Source organism: Equus asinus, chromosome 9 (assembly GCF_041296235.1).
Source record: "Equus asinus isolate D_3611 breed Donkey chromosome 9, EquAss-T2T_v2, whole genome shotgun sequence".
Taxonomy (NCBI): Eukaryota; Metazoa; Chordata; class Mammalia; order Perissodactyla; family Equidae; genus Equus; species Equus asinus.
This window is the reverse complement of record NC_091798.1, coordinates 90886204-90900139: the sequence shown is the minus strand read 5'-3', so window position 1 is coordinate 90900139 and position 13936 is coordinate 90886204. Positions and strand designations below refer to the sequence as shown.

Sequence of the window (13936 nt, the reverse complement as noted above, 5' to 3'; positions counted from 1 at the left end):
CCCCCCAGTGACTGGAACATAGTAGGTTCTTAGTAACCATTTGTTGAAGAAATGTTTGAAAGAAAGAATTTATTCCCAAGGTTTTTGTTTTTGTTTTTGCTATTTTAAACAAATGTTACTATGCATCCTCGCCAGCAATTGGCATTGTCAGTTTTTTTTTAAGATTTTATTTTTTTCCCTTTTTCTCCCCAAAGCTCCCCAGTACATAGTTACATATTGTTTTAGTTGTGGGTCCTTCCACTTGTGGCATGTGGGATGCCGCCTCAGCCTGGCTGGATGAGCAGTGCCATGTCTACACGCAGGATATGAACCGGCAAGATCCTGGGCCACCAAAGCGGAACGCTCGAACTTAACCACGGGGCTGGCCCCCTAATTTTTTTTTTTTTCTTGAGGAAGACTAGCCCTGAGCTAACTACTGCCAATCCTCCTCTCTTTTCTGAGGAAGACTGGCCCTGAGCTAACATCCGTGCCCATCTTCCTCAACTTTATACGTGGGATGCCTACCACAGCGTGGCGTTTGTCAAGTGGTTCCATGTCCGCACCCAGGATCCGAACTGGCAAACCCTGGGCCGCCAAGACACAGACGTGTGAACCTAACTGCTGCGCCACTGGGCTGGCCCCGGAATTGTCAGTTTTTTTAATTTTAGCCATTCTAATGGGTATGCAGTGGTATCTCATTGTTTTAATTTGCAATTCCCTGGTAACAGATGATGCTGAGCATCTTTGCATATGCTGTTTGCCGTCTGTATATCTTCTTTGGTGAGGTCCAGGTATTTTGCCCATTTTTAAATTGGGTTGTTTATTTTCTTATTGTTGAGTTTTAGGGTTCTTTGTATATATATATGTCTTTGTATATTTTGGATGCAAGCCCTTTATCAGATACGTGTTTGACTTCCTATCCATGACTTATCTTTTCATTCTTTTCACTGTCTTTTTAAAAGCTGAAGTTTTTAGTTTTGATAAAGTCTGGCTTACCAATTTTTCTTTCATGGGTCCTGCTTTTATGACATCATTTTTTAATCCCCTTAAATCTTCTCCTAAAACCAGGCAGAGCCGTAGTGTTAGTGAAGCAGACAACCCACAAGTAGCCTCTTTTACAAAACTATCAGAGTATGTCTATAAAACTTCAAAATATGAGCAATTAGGGCAAAACCACCGACAGTCACAGGGAACTGTTCAGGAAGAAGCAGCTGGAAGACTGAAGCCTGACACCGCCCTCAGGCACTCTTCCCCATGGGGGGTGGTCCCACTAGGAGTGGAGGGCTTGGTATGTTGATTTGAGAACAATGGCCAAAATTGGAGGGGGCTTCACAGCTTCTGGCTGGCGGACAATGAAGGCACATGAGAAAAGCATGCCCACAAAATAGAGAAGAAACTGCAACCTAATGTTTCAAAAAGAGCTGAAAGAAATTGAGGAAATAGTTAAAAGTTGTGAAAGAGCGGGATGAATCCAGATTAAAAAAACACAGATTAAATGATTAGACAACAGAAACATATGAAAAAGAGAGTTAACTCAGAAAAGAAAGAAAGGCAAAAAAAATCTGAAAAATGAAGATCAAACTGGAAGTATATAAGAATGAATAAACACTGCAGAAAACACCATAAGGGAAAGAAAAGTTGGAAAGAAGGAAAACACAAAAGGGAAATAAAAGATTTGAGAGAAAGCGATAGATATGGAAGATAGTCAAAGGCAATATCTATATATCTATATGTCTGAAAAAATGAAAATCGAATCAATGAAATAGAAAATATATTAAAAAAATAAAGGGAAGAAAACCTTCCTGGAAAAAGACTGGAACCCACCTACAGAAAGGGTACATTATGTACTTGGAAAATTGATCCAGAATAGATAACACCAATACATATTCTGGTAATATAATTGCCCATCAAGAAAAAAAGAAATCTTTTTGGGCATCCAGGCAGAAAGACCAAGTCATTTTCAAGGGAAAGAAAATCAGATTGGCATCAGGCCTTGATAGCAATGCTTAAAGCCAGGAGACAATAGATAAACATGCTAAATTTAATCTAGAAAAGAAAGAATGAGCCAATTATTCTATATCCAGCCAAACTGACCTTCAAATATAAAAACCACACACAAATTGTTTGAACGTGCCGGAACTCAGGGAGTGAATTTCTCATGAACCCCTCTTGAGAAATTTCCTGATAACCTGTGTACCTGGAGAAGCTCTGACCCCAGGCCTGGGGGCTGGCATGTGAGACCTTAGGTGGCATTAGCTTGTGTTCAGACCTCTGGTTTTCCTGGAATTCCATAAGTGTTCTTGGCCCAAAGACAGCTGTGAAAAGGAGCTCTGTTATCCCTCAGCTGGAATGCCAGTTCTCCTCTGCCCAGGTGTGGGTCTTAACTCTAGTTGTTTGGGTTGTTATTGTTTCATATCCCTCCTTTTGGGAAGCCACACACCAATATGTGTAACTTGTGTGGCCTATTCTCCACCCAAAGAATACATATTATCTGATCTCTCTCTAATATCAACAAGAGGAAACCATTTGTTTCCATTGGGATTCTTTCCTTGTTAAGCATAGAAAAGCTTATGAAGTCTTGCTTAAGCAATTTTATTACTTCAGCAATAAAAGGCAATTTATTGGCTCACATAACTCAAAAGTCCAGAGGTAGAAACGGCTTTGGCCAAGGCTTAATCTGGTGGTTTGGTGATGTTAACAAAAGATCTGATTTCTTTCCGTTTCTCCACTCTGCTTTCCATGGTGTTGTGACCTTCTCACGTGGTATCAAGATGTTATGGCTGTATGTTTCTATTGACAACCAGGGAGAAGTAAATGAGAGAGAGAGACAGAGAGAGAGAGAAACAGTCTTTTCTCAGCATTGCTAGCAAAATCCTGAGATAAAACTCTGAGGCAGCCTAAGTCACTTGGCTACCCCTAACCAGTCACTGTAGAGCCAGGGAAATTAAATGCTTAGCCATTTTCACATAAACTCATGTTTTCTTTAGAACCACATAGATTCCCAAACAGGAGTCGGTGATCGCTGGAAAGAGACAAGGTGGGAATGGATATTGGGGAGACTATGGGTAAAGGAATTTTTTAAATGAATGTTGAATTTTATTAAAAGGCCATCTTGGCATCTCCTGAGATGATCATGTATTGATTTTCTCTTATTGATTATAGTGAGTTGTGTAAATAAATTTATTGTTAGTGCTGTGGAGTGGATTCCAACTCCTAGTGACCTTGTGTACAGCAGAGCAGAACCCTGCATGGTTTCTGCACCATCTTCTTGAACCTTCCCACACAATATCAGACAATGCTCTGCTGCTGGTCATAGGTTTTTCATGGTCAATTTTTTCGGGATTGGGTGGCCAGGTCCTTCTTCCTAGTCTGTCTTAGTCTGGAAGCTCTGCTGAAACCTGTCCACCATGGGTGACCCTGCTGGTATTTGAAATCCAGGTGGCATAGCTTTCAGCATCACAGCAACACACACCTGCCACAGTATGACACCCAACAGATGAGTGATGTGGTTCTCTGGCTAGGAAAGAAACCCAGGCTGTGGAAGTGAGAGCACCAAATCTTAACCACTAGACCCCCATGTAGATAGATACCCTAATATTAAGTTAGGGGGCCAAAGCCTACTTAGCTATGCCCTGTGGAAGTAACTGAGGTTCTGAGAGCATCAGCTTGCTTCCCTTTTTCTTCTCTTTATGCTTCTTCCAGCCCTTATGTAGACTTCTCTGCCTCTCCTCCGCCATCTGATGCTGGTGTCTCCAGAGCTTTTCCTGCTCTGAGTGATGGCATGGTTTTCACTGCCTCTCCTCTGTGCTGATGTCGCTGTCCCTGAGCTGCCTACTCACGTATCCCACAGCCTGGCAGGTTGGGTGGCCCAGAGGATCTGCATGTCTAGCACTTTACTCATCATCCCCCATAAGCCTCTTTGACCTCCTGTTTTCCTGACAGCCAGTTTTTGAATGACCCACCCAGTCATTCAAACCCAAATCCATCAACTTCCCTTGCCTTGCTCTTCCTTGCCCACACGTGTCTCAGTTGATTTTATGACCTGTATCTGCTTCTAATTCATTGACTTCTCTCTATCTTCTACCACTGCTCCTAGTGCAGGCGCTCATTGTCTCTTGTCTGTATCAGTGCTTCTCAAACTTTAGCAGGATCAGTCACCTGGAGGGCGACATCAGTACACACATTGCTGGGCCCACCCTCAGAGCTTCTGATTCAGCAGGTCCAGATGAGCTTAAGATTGTCCATTTCTAATAAGTCCTGGGTGATGCTGATGCTGCTGGTCCAGGGACCACACTTTGAGAACCACTGGGCTAGGTCATCACAAGAGCTCCTTTCTGATCTCTGGTCTTCCAGTCTTGACCCCCTTAGTCTATCCACGCTTCAACCAGAATGATCCAGCTAAATGCTAATCCAACAGTGCTATACCTTTGTCCTCCTAGTAAGCCCCAGCTTCACACCATGGCAAGACCTTGACCTGTGACTGGCTCCTTCCTCCCTCTCCAGCCCTGTCACCCCCATCCGCAGACCCACGTTGCTTGTGGTTGTCCACATGAACTCTGTTCTTTGCCTTTCCTCATGGTGTTCCATTGGCCTGAAATGCCCCTTCCACCACTCTTCACCTGGCTCATTCGCTCCTTCATCAGTGAGCTCTGGTGTGATTTCCTGGAAGTTCACCTGAATTCCCAGATGTAGCTAAATGCGTCTTGCCTGGGTTCCCGTAGCACCCTGCAGGTTCCTCTGGCTTGTTCCTTACCACCATTATTGAGTTGGTTGCAGAGCGCTGTGCTCTCTGATGAAGGTATTTTAACGCCTTGGGTGACAAAAGGTGGGAGCTTGAGGCTCATCAGGATGAGCCAGGGGCAGAGCTTTAGAGCAAGAATAGAAGGGAGCCTCTCACTTGCATTCCTCTGTCAGATGAGAGTGTGTTATTCAGCCTGTTCTCCAGTCGAGAGAGGAGGAAAGTGTGAGTGGATCCAAGACAGGTTGTAAGTTTGAACCTCTTTTTTGAAGAAACGTTCTTGGGTTGAATGGAAAGTGGTCTTTTGGAACTTACTGAGTCTTTTTCTGTGCTTGAGAGTTTTCCATTTTTTTCTCCACCAGTGGACACATTCGTTCTGTAACCCTTTCTGCCTCTCTGGGTTTCTGGGAGAAAGGAGGAGGGTGCTGCTGTGGGAGCCCTTCCTCAGCTCAGCCACATGCAGATGAAGAGGCCACCTCCACCTTCATGGTGCTCCCTTGTCCTCTTCCCTGAATTTTAAAAGATATTATTTTAAAAAAACAAGGACTCAGATTGTGGGTGTTGTCACGTTGGCTTTTGATGTAAGTCACTGTAGAATCAGCGGGCCGAGGCGCAGTGGGGACCAGCCTGCCACGCGTGCACCTCTGTTAGGTGAACGGGGGCGGGCAGGGCCCTGGGGAGACCTTCCAGGTGAGCCTGCTGGTTCCCGCGGCACTGTCATGTATGCTAAGCTTTTAGAAATGGTGAGCTTTTCATTGTATGGTGCTTCACTTAGGGTTTCCATCTATAGGATTTTTATGCATAACCATTTGGAAATCATTGTTTTTGCCAAGTTACGTACAATTCCTTCTCAAAAAAGTAGGCATTTGCATTTTGTGGGTGACTTCTCATGAGCTACTTTTTTTAAATGGGATTTATTGACATGAGATTAGTTTTTAAATGGGAGTCAGCGCTCGTCACTAACTCGTTACTCCTGATGTCCACACGATCCGTGGACTCGGGGTCTGACGGTTGCAGTCCCCCCGGTGTGAGTGGCCCTGAGTCACCAGAGTCAGGAAAGCGAGTGTAGTTGAGTTCTGGTGTGGTACCAGACGTGGCTAAAAATCCAGAGTTGCTTCAGAGTCACCAGGACCCTCGTGTGAGATTCTCCTGAGCCAGGCAGGGCAGACGTTTGGCTCTTGGTTCTCTAAGGCAATTCTAGGTATCAGTGATAAAACTGAGGGCAGAGGCAGCGTGGATAATTGAAGTCCACAGGAAATCTCTAAAACGCATTTTTAGCAGATGTTTTCTGTTTCCTTGCCCATCAAATCTATTTACCAGAACTGCTGACCATCTAGCAAAACTGACTGATTTTTTAATGTCCTCTCTCCCGCTTTCTCCCATCTTCATTTAGCGTTATGGAGAAGGCAGAAAGCAGGATGGGAGAGCATCAGAAGTGCTTGGGTTTTTCCACAATCTGGATAATTGCCTCCTGAATAATCAGAGATCTACTGTTCTTTGCTTGTCCTCTGTTATACAATGTAATTTTAAACGCTTGAAGTCATCTGGCAGTTTCTATTATCAGTAATATCCCTAATAAAAGGAAGGAAGTTAGTTCAGGGATGTCACATTTTGCGGTTGCCTTTAAATTCCTCTGTCCTCCAACTCAGACCCTAGGTTTGACCTTTGGAATCTGGGAGTGGTGTTGTGTTTACACACACTTGGCCTGGTGACATGGTGACTAAATTGTGACGTTGTGGACGCTCCATGCCTCCATTCTGCACTGCATGTGTGGTGTGAAGCCTTTTGACATGATCATAATATTGAAGTGCAGCCGGGGTTTTTTCCCCTGAAGCTAGTGCTCTCTAAGGCTTCCCCGTCCTGGCCTCCTCCGGGAACTCACCGTCGCATGGGTTGCGTTCTAGACTATTTTTTATTGTTCCATTTTGATGCATAGTTGATCTCAGGCTGAGTTCTTTTCTCATGCCTGAATAAGGTTGCCTGAATAACGTCTGTTTCATCTGTTGTTTGTGGGGAGGGGATGGCTTCTCCATTAGACTGTGTTTGGATCCGATGGCATCTCGGATGCCTGCTTGGATATCTTTTAACTACCACTTCGGCGCTAACCAGAGGGGGCCTCCATCCCTTCTCACGGCAGTGTTTTCCAGCCACAGTGGGGCACGCCATCCTCTTCTCTGCTCTCCCAGTAAGACTCACTGAGTGTGGCAGCAGTACTTCAGAAAGAACAGCCTTGTCACCAACAGTGACAGTGGGAATGGGAGAGGGCACGGGTAGGGGGCATCGTCAGACGCAGCGCTGCCTCATCCAGTGCCTGGGGCTGGTGGAGGGGAGCATCTTGCTCTTGCCCTGGCTGCAGACTGCGTTGGCTCTGACAGACGTCTATCCTGATCGCCCCACTTGCCTCGTCTTCCCTGTGGTCATTATTTCTCAGCCAGATCTTTCATGTCTTATTCATAAATTATTTTAAAACTGAAGTCTCTTTGTATACCATCTTAAGACCTTTCTGGAACAAACTGAGGTACAAGCGAATATATAAATAAGAGCTTGGTCTTCCAAGTGAGACGAGTCTAGGCTTAAATCTCAACTCCAGCCCTTCGAGTGAGCTGCTTAACCTTGCTGGAGCTTTCACTTCTTCAGTCATGAAGACGTGGGGTTGCTGTGACCGTTACCCGCGGTGACGTAAGTGGGGGTTCATCAGTCCCCTCTTGTCTTACTGTGGCACAGGGTGGTTACTTATCTTGAGCAAGATCTCGTGAGTCCCAGTCCAATTTTCCAGGATTCATTTTATGTAGACTATTTATATAATGGCTGCTGCTCAATTAACATTAACCCCAAAATAGAAAATAGACTTTTCCAATAAAATTAAATGCATTTTGCAGTATTTGAGATATACAACAAACTAGAAAGTATAACTTAGTAAACACCTATGTACTCACTCTGTCCTGCTTTAAAAAATAGATGATGAACAATAGTTGAAGTCCCTGGCATTTTCTTCCTAGAAAACATCACCCTCTCTACCAGCAGGACCACTTGCCTCAACTGGGAATTTATAAGCATTTCTTTGTACTGTTATAATATATTCCTACACTATATTCAGTATTGTTTTAAATATTTTAAAACTTTATATAAGTGGTATTCTAAGGCATGTATTTTTCTAAAACTTATTTTTTACTTGATGTTTGTGAAATTGATCCATTTTGAATGGATAGCTTTAGTTGACCCCTTTTCATTGTTGTATAATACTCCATTGTATGGCTATTTCTTGATTTATTAATTTTTGGCAATGGATGTTAATGGATTGAGGAGTAGCCTGTTTTGAAGTTTTTGTTATATATCTGCTCCAGAGATTCTTGTAAATGCCTCCTTATTACACCCTGGAGATCCACTCACGTTGGAGGTAGATTGTAGGATATACACTTCTTCATCTTTACTAGAAATCCCCAAAAGATTTGTCAAAGTGGCAGAACCAGTTTACACACCCACACAATGTATGAGTTCCTGGGGGTCTACCCTCTTGCCCATGCTAGATAGTATTTGACTCTTTTTTTTCTTTTTTTGTGTGAAGAAGATTGTCCCTGAGCTAACATCTGCTGCCAGTCTTCCTCTTTTTGCTTGAGGAAGATTGTCCCTGAGCTAATATCTGTGCCAGTCTTCCTCTACTTTATGTGGGTTGCCGCCACAGCATGGCTTGATGAACAGTGCTAGATCCATGCCCAGGATCCAAACCTGCAAACCCCAGGCCACCAAAGTGGAGCACGCAAACTTAACCACTATGTCACTGGCCTGGCCCCAGTGTTCAACTTCTTAATTCTACCATTCTGTTGATATAAAAAAATGACTGGATGTGACATAGTATCCCATTGTAATTTAAAATTTTTATTTTCCTGATTACTGAAGATTGAGCGTCTCTTCATACTTGTATTTCCTCTTCTGTGAATTTTCTCTTCCAATTTTTTGCCCAACTTTCTTTTTGGTTGTCTTTTTATTGATTTTTTTAAAGATTTCATTGTATGTCCTGGTTACTAATACTTGTTGGTTTCCTGTATTTTAGGTATCAGCTCTCAGGCTGTTGCCTTTTTTCTCTTTTACTAAAATGTTTTTGCTTTTGATTTTGTTTTTGGTGAATAGAAGTTTTAAAATTTAAAGTCAAATCGATCTTTTCTTTTATGGTTGTATATTTTGATGAGTAGATATTTGTATGTTTGTATTTATGTGATAAAACCTCATGCTGCCAAATTAATGTAATATTCTAAACGGCAGAGCATAAAACGCAAAGTCAGTGGCTATGTCACCCTCTGTGAGTATCTCCTGACCATGAGTAGTCTTCCATATGTGTATGTGTGTAACAAAAAAAGACTATAAGGGAAATCTTTTATTTTGATTCTAATTTAAGGATGCTATTTGGGGGAAATAAATCATCACATGTGAAGGAGTATGATTTCCTCCTGCCTAAGTGATAATCTTGTGTTTTTGGAGGGGTTTCTGGAAAAAAACTCTGTGGGTGTGTGGGTTCCGGTGTGATGGCTCAGTCTGGGTGGGTTTTGGTGCCTTCCGCAAGGTAAGTGCTCTGTTGATACTTGTTGAACAAATGCACGTGTCATAGAGTCTGACACTGACAGCAGACAGGTCTGCTCAGAGGAATAGACTAGTGCTTCTCAACCCTGTTGCACCCGAGGAGATTTAAAATGCTGATGCCTGGGCCCTGTCCTTAGAGATTCTGCATCCCTTGGCTTAAAGGAGGACTCAGGCATTGATAAATTTTTAGTGTTCCCCAGGTCCTTCGATATGAAGCCCGGGCTGAGAGCTTGTGCCTCAGAGAATTGGAAGCAGGAAAGTGAGAGAGGAGCAGGACCGCCTGTTGGGCGCTGAAATGTCCAGGGTGGCAGAGTGTCCAGGGTGCCAGGAGGTGCTGCCCTGGCCAGAATCAAAGCAAGTTGAGGCTGGAGGCTGGGGGAGGGCAGAGCCAGCCACCGAGGCCCTTGGCTGAGAAGGTGTATGAGGAGGAGGGAAGCATTCTGGATGCGCTGGGGGCAGCGGGCCTGGGGAGCGGAAACAGGAGGTTCCCAGGCTGGAGCAGGGATGCCCCTCCTCGGGGTGGGGCCTGTGGAGGCTGCAATGCTGGTGCCTCTCTGACCAGAAGCCGGAGGGCAGGATGGGCCCATTAGAAGGCAAAAGGCAAAGACCGTGCTTACCCAGAGCTCAGAGGAATAAAGACAGAAGTCTGGCCCGGAGTAGAGGGTGGACAGGGGATGCCTTGAGAAATTGAAATACCGTTTCAAAATCAGAGCTAACAGGGCAGCAGGCAGAGTTGGCTAAGGATATTTGAAAATGCCTATTCATGAGCCCACAGCTGGTCCCTTTTGTGAGTGAAAAATGACCTTTACCACGGAGCCCCGCTCAAGAAGTGAAGTTGGGTTTGCCCTAGTGCACGTGTATACACACGTGTGGGAACACTCAGTGCTGTAGATGGTGGGGAGGAAGGATTTCCAAAGAGAAGTTGTTGAGGTGGGGAAGATTCAGGCTCTGAGCTTGTTTTTGGAAGGTGGAGGTTATGGAAGCCCTGTCTGTGTATGGGCAGTTTAGTTCAATTGCACAAAGCACTCACTGAGCACCTTCTAGATGCTGGGGATAAAACTGTGAAAAAGACAGAGACTGTGTCCTCAAGAAACCTGCAGTCTTGCCAAGAAGAAAGATATTTAAGTGAGTAATAAAGTGGATGCTGTGAAGTCCAGGAGGAGTGCTGAGGGGAGTGAGTCGTGAGTTCCACCGTGGTGCTGCCAGCCTTCAGGGAGCGGGGGCGTGGGAGTGGGCCTGGAGGGTGCGTCAATGTGCCGAGCGGATGGGGTTGCAAGGCCTTCCCAGGTCAACACTTGCCTTCCTGAATTCTCACTTCCTTCTTGTTTCAGGGAAGCTCTAAAACTCGATTCCAGGTTATTTAACAAAATTCCCAAAGGTGAGACGACCAAGAGCTGTGGCGTCTCCACCTGAGAATGTGGTGCGGTGACAGGTGAACTGCCAGCCTTACCGACCTTAACTTTTGTCTCTTTCCTCTGCCTACCCTGCACCAGCTGGCCTTCATCTCGGAGTTCCCTCTCCATTGAAATGAGGCCAGGCTGTGTTGGGGTTTGCTAATTTTTTCTTGATCATCGTGATATATTTGCCCACTTGCTTTCACGGCTGTAGTTCCTACTCATAGCAGCATCTTTGTTCGTTTTTGCTAAATCTCTGTTCTTGTCTATCCTGAACATAGGCAGACCAAATGTTTGATTTTCCCATCATAAATCTGATCCTGTAAATCCTCTGCTCAAAAACCTGCAGTGTGTTTGGTGCCTACAGAATAAAAAGGGAGCTCCTGTCCACTCCCCTCCCAGTCCTCGCCGTCGCTCACTCTCTGATCCAGCTTCTCTAGACTCTTGCTCTCCCCACCATGAGCACCTTTGCCTTCTCGCCTCCATGCCTTTGCTTGTTTTCCTGTGTGCCTAGAATCTCCTCCCTAACCCAGGCTCCTTGTCTTCTTTTTGTTCGTGACCTGTGAAGTCTTCATGAAGCCTTCCTCATCTCCCCACCTCCCAAACCAGGAGTATTATCTCCTTTCCTTCAACTTCACAGTCTGCGGGAAATGTCTGTCAACCAGAATTCTATATCCTGCTCAACCATCAAACGAGAGCGAGTGATAGACATTTGCAGATCAACAAAGACTGAAGGACTTTGCCACTCAGAGACCCTCTCTGAACGAGAAAATACGTCCCCAACTGCGCATTCAGGGACCTGTGTTGCTAGCTTAAGATCAGCTGTGGTGAAAGTATTTATACCATATAGTCAACAAATGCTACGAAATAGGACTCTTTTTCTCTTGGAGAGCCAGCTACGTGCATGTATGCATGTATGTTACCATGCACACACATGTGTATGCACAAGTATTTAACACACTATAAATGTCGGGCAGTTAATATTGTGCTGTCGGTCAGCAATGCCTCCTCCTTGGGTGTTGGGGAAAGCTTTGTGGTCAGAGTGGCTAGGAAGTGTGCATCTCTTCACACTCTTGTCCCATCCTCCTCTCCTCTCGGGAGCTGGAATTATATTACTTATGACCCTGCCCCTTCTTGCTTCTGTGTCCTTGGCAAATTTGGGAGCTTCCTGGAATCGGAGCTAATATGCTAATTAAGGATCTGTGCATCTGCAGTTGCTCAAAGTTCACTCTTTGAAGTAGAGAATCTTGGCTCTGCTACACAGGCATCAGTAAATGGTCTCCTGTTTCTGTTCATAGTTGCTCTTTTACAAGTTGGTGAAGTGCAGGCAGTAAGACTCCTGTGTCAGAAATAGAACTCTGCGAACTGCTGCTGCTCTCCGTGACTCTACCTGCTGCAGATCCTCCTCTGCGGGGCACCGCCTCGTCCCAGCCCTCAGAGCTGAAGCGGGCACGTCCCAGGGTTCTGTTGAGATAGTTGACCTCCCTTGGACACAGAAACCAAGGTCAGATGACTGGGAGGCCAGCCCAGGAAGGAAATGCAAGCCCAGAGACGAGAAGCAAAGTGTGGGTCAGGACTACAGCAGCTGGTAAACTGAGGCCCCAAGCTGGCGGTGGAGGAATAGAGCCAGGACATGGGAGGGAGCACCGTGAAGTGGGGCTGGGGGGAGATAGGTGAGGAGCAGGTCCGGAGGTGAGAGGCAGGGCTCTTGGAGAGGGTCCACCAGCCTTGTGCTTCTGCCCCTGGTTTCTGCTTTCCTTCCACCTGAGCTGGCTCAGGCAGAGCTTCGAATGCTGGATGCAGGCAGGGAACTGTTGTAGCTATAGGAGAAAGCTGTAGAAGGAAAAAGGATGCCTTCTAGCCTGAGTGTTGCTTTTAAAACTCCATGTCGTCACTCAGTAGCCATTGCCTATCTCCCTGAGATCACTCGTGTGAAAGTGCCTGTCACAATACTTGAGACAGAAGGGGGTTAGGGGTCGCTGACACTGTCATCACACCGTCTCCTGGCAGTTTAAATGGCCTATGTAACTACTTCATGCTCATAGTGGTTACTCAGGAAGTATACAGGCATGTGTGGGTGAAGAGTGAATTATCATGTCTTGGACAGTCTGTGTCCTTCTAGCACAGGTCCTTCCCCCAGGCTCTTAGCCTTCCAAAACAAGTCACTGTTTCTTATTCCGTTTAAACTTTTTTGGGTTTATTTCATTTGTTTATTTTCTGCCCCTGGATGACCTGGGAGCCAGTTTTGCTGGAGAAACCACTAACGGTGGCCTTGTTGGAGGGGGCTTCTGAGTGTGGTGGATGCAGTGAACCAGGGAGAGGGTGTCCCGGATTATCAGTCAGATTTATCTTACTATACCAAGTTGGTTTCTCTTCTTAATCATCCACTTTTTAGCAAAATTCTGGCAGTTGTCCTGCTTTTGAAGGACAATGTTTGTTTCAAACAATAGAAACTGCCTTTGGAATGGAGCCACCTGGGGGCCTGGTGGCACAGGGGGGACCTTCCTCCTCCAGCGGAGTCATTCTTGCGGCTGTGCACACACACTGGGGGCTGCTGTATATCAGCACACACACCTCGCAGAACATTGTTTTACTTAGAGAATAGAGACATAAGAGAGTTACACACTTGACTTGAATGTGTCACTGTTACCTGAAGACAGCAGTGAGACCCTGAAGGAACTTGTTCCTGGTCTGTGGGCTAAGGGACTAGAGGCCCCGAGTTGGTGTAGTTATGACAGGCCTGTGGGAAGGACCCACCATCGGGAGGTCGACTCCCTAAGAAGAGAGCGACTTTCCCCTCCTGAGACCCACTGCAGAGGGCCAGGAGCCTTGTGAGCAGTCATAGAGGGCTCTTAGGTTTTCTTCTGGCTGGTTTAGAGAGAGGCCAAAGCCCCTAGTGTCATTTCTTCACACAATGATGCCAAGATGGTGCGGGGAGAGCATCAACCTCACAGAGGAGAAGGATGTCAGTGACTTATGGTCACGTTTTGAAGAAGATTTCACACCATGCATATGGGGAGTTAAGCATGGGAAGAGGGGAAGAAAGGAGAAAGGGAAATTTTTAGTCTTCAAAAGTATAATTTAAAGAAAGTCCTGCTTCTCTTGTTTTTTAACTGATAAAGCCTCCTTTGGCCCTTGAGTCATTGTGGGGTCTCTGGTCCTCTGAATTCTGATGCTTGCTGAAGGTGCTCCACCCACTAACAGGGGCCCCACACGGTGTGTTGAATGCAGGATAAGCTTCCAAGTAGTG

The 13936-nt window shown here is 45.5% G+C and overlaps 1 protein-coding gene across 13 annotated transcripts in view; it reads left to right on the top strand.

The window, feature by feature from the left end:
- Positions 1 to 13936, top strand: part of PDE8B (phosphodiesterase 8B) — a 227030-nt gene that overhangs the window by 109652 nt on the left and 103442 nt on the right. The window lies entirely within an intron of this gene.